Source organism: Schistocerca gregaria, unplaced genomic scaffold (assembly GCF_023897955.1).
Source record: "Schistocerca gregaria isolate iqSchGreg1 unplaced genomic scaffold, iqSchGreg1.2 ptg000526l, whole genome shotgun sequence".
Classification (NCBI taxonomy): domain Eukaryota; kingdom Metazoa; phylum Arthropoda; class Insecta; order Orthoptera; family Acrididae; genus Schistocerca; species Schistocerca gregaria.
The window spans coordinates 8,600,270-8,603,000 of record NW_026061925.1 but is presented as its reverse complement, the minus strand read 5'-3'; positions in this window follow the sequence as shown (position 1 = coordinate 8,603,000).

Below are 2,731 nucleotides of genomic sequence, written 5' to 3'. Positions count from 1 at the left end.
GTAGTACAATTCAAGTTTTAGGTATCGGTTATTGACTTTTTAGCTGGCTTTGGTGCCTTGGACATGAGCTAGGACCTTAAGATTCTGCATGAAAGGAGGACTAGCAGCCGAGTTGCACGGGAGAATGTGAAAAGTGTTCATATGTAGTAAAAACCTGAGAAATCCGTCCGTTTTCGTCATTTGGTATCGAATCGACTTAAAGCCAGATCGTCACATTGGCCGCTCTTCTCTCTGAAACGGTTGTACTTATCGTCTGCAAAGCTATGTCGCGTACTGCGGTATTCTGAGACACTAAAAGCACCATAGTAGAACACAGATGAAGCTTCTAAGATGATGTAATAACCAGTAAGAAGAAGTACAATTCAAGTTTCAGGTATCGGTTATTGACTTTTTAGCTGGCTTTGGTGCCTTGGACATGAGCTAGGACCTTAAGATTCTGCATGAAAGGAGGACTAGCAGCCGAGTTGCACGGGAGAATGTGAAAAGTGTTCATATGTAGTACAAACCTGAGAAATCCGTCCGTTTTCGTCATTTGTTATCGAATCGACTTAAAGCCAGATCGTCACATTGGCCGCTCTTCTCTCTGAAACGGTTGTACTTATCGTCTGCAATGCTATGTCGCGTGTTGCCGTAGGCGGAAACAGGAAAAGCACCATAATAGAACACAGATGAAGCTTCTAAGTTGATGTAATAGCCAGTAAGAAGTTGTCCAATTCAAGTTTTAGGTATCGATTATTGACTTTTTAGATGACTTTGGTGCCTTGGACATGAGCTAGGACTTTAAGATTCTGCATAAAAGGAGGACTAGCAGCCCAGTTGCACGGGAGAATGTGAAAAGTGTTCATATGTAGTAAAAACCTGAGAAATCCGTCCGTTTTCGTCATTTGTTATCGAATTGACTTAAAGCCAGATCGTCACATTTTCCGCTCTTCTCTCTGAAACGGTTGTACTTATCGTCTTCAAAGCTATGTCGCGTGCTGCGGTATGCGGAGACACTAAAAGCACCATAGTAGAACACAGATGATGCTTCTAAGTTGATGTAATAGCCAGTAAGAAGTAGTACAATTCAAGTTTTAGGTATCGGTTATTGACTTTTTACCCTTCTTTGGTGTCTTGGACACGAGCTAGGAACTTAACATTTTGCATGAAGGAGGACTAGCAGCCGAGTTGCACGGGAGAATGTGAAAAGTGTTCATATGTAGTAAAACCTGAGAAATACGTCCGTTTTCGTCATTTGTTATCGAATCGACTTAAAGCCAGATCGTCACATTGGCCGCTCTTCTCTCTGAAACGGTTGTACTTATCGTCTGCAAAGCTATGTCGCGTGCTGCGGTATGCTGAGACACTAAAAGCATCATAGTAGAACACAGATGAAGCTTCGAAGTTGATGTAATAGCCAGTAAGAAGTAGTACAATTCAAGTCTTAGGTATTGAATATTGACGTTTTAGCTGGCTTTGGTGCCTTGGACATGAGCTAGGACCTTAAGATTCTGCATGAAAGGAGGACTAGCAGCCGAGTTGCACGGGAGAATGTGAAAAGTGTTCATATGTAGTAATAACCTGAGAAATCCGTCCTTTTTCGTCATTTGTTATCGAATCGACTTAAAGCCAGATCGTCACATTGGCCGCTCTTCTCTCTGAAGCGGTTGTACTTATCGTCTGCAAAGCTATGTCACGTGGTGCGGTATGTGGTGACACTAAAATCACCGCAGTAGAACACAGATGAAGCTTCTAAGATGATGTAATATCCAGTAAGAAGTAGTACAATTCAAGTTTTAGGTATCGATTATTGACTTTTCAGCTGGCTTTGGTGCCTTGGACATGAGCTAGGACCTTAAGATTCTGCATGTAAGGAGGACTAGCAGCCGAGTTGCACGGGAGAATGTGCAAAGTGTTCATATGTAGTAAAAACCTGAGAAATCCGTCAGTTTTCGTCATTTGTTATCGAATCGACTTAAAGCCAGATCGTCACATTGGCCGCTCTTCTCTCTGAAACGGTTGTACTTATCGTCTGCAAAGCTATGTCGCGTGCTGCAGGATGCTGAGACACTAAAAGCGCCATAGTAGACCACAGATCAAGCTTCTAAGTTGATGTAATAGCCAGTAAGAAGTAGTGTAATTCAAGTTTTAGGTATTGAATATGGACCTTTTAGCTGGCTTTGGTGCCTTGGACATGAGCTAGGACCTTAAGATTCTGCATGAAAGGAGGACTAGCAGCCGAGTTGCAGGGGAGAATGTGAAAAGTGTTCATATGTAGTAAAAACCTGAGAAATCCGTCCGTTTTCGTCATTTGTTATCGAATCGACTTAAAGCCAGATCGTCACATTGGCCGCTCTTCTCTCTGAAACGGTTGTACTTATCGTCTGCAAAGCTATGTCACGTGCTGCGGTATGCGGAGACACTAAAATCACCACAGTAGAACACAGATGAAGCTTCTAAGTTGATGTAATATCCAGTAAGAAGTAGTACAATTCAAGTTTTAGGTATTGAATATTGAACTTTTTGCTGGCTTTGGTGCCTTGGACATGTGCTAGGACCTTAAGATTCAGCATAAAAGGAGGACAAGCAGCCGAGTTGCACGGGAGAATGTGAAAAGTGTTCATATGTAGTAAAACACTGAGAAATCCGTCAGTTTTCGTCATTTGTTATCGAATCGACTTAAAGCCAGATCGTCACATTGGCCGATCTTCTCTCTGAAACGGTTGTACTTATCGTCTGCAAAGCTATGTCG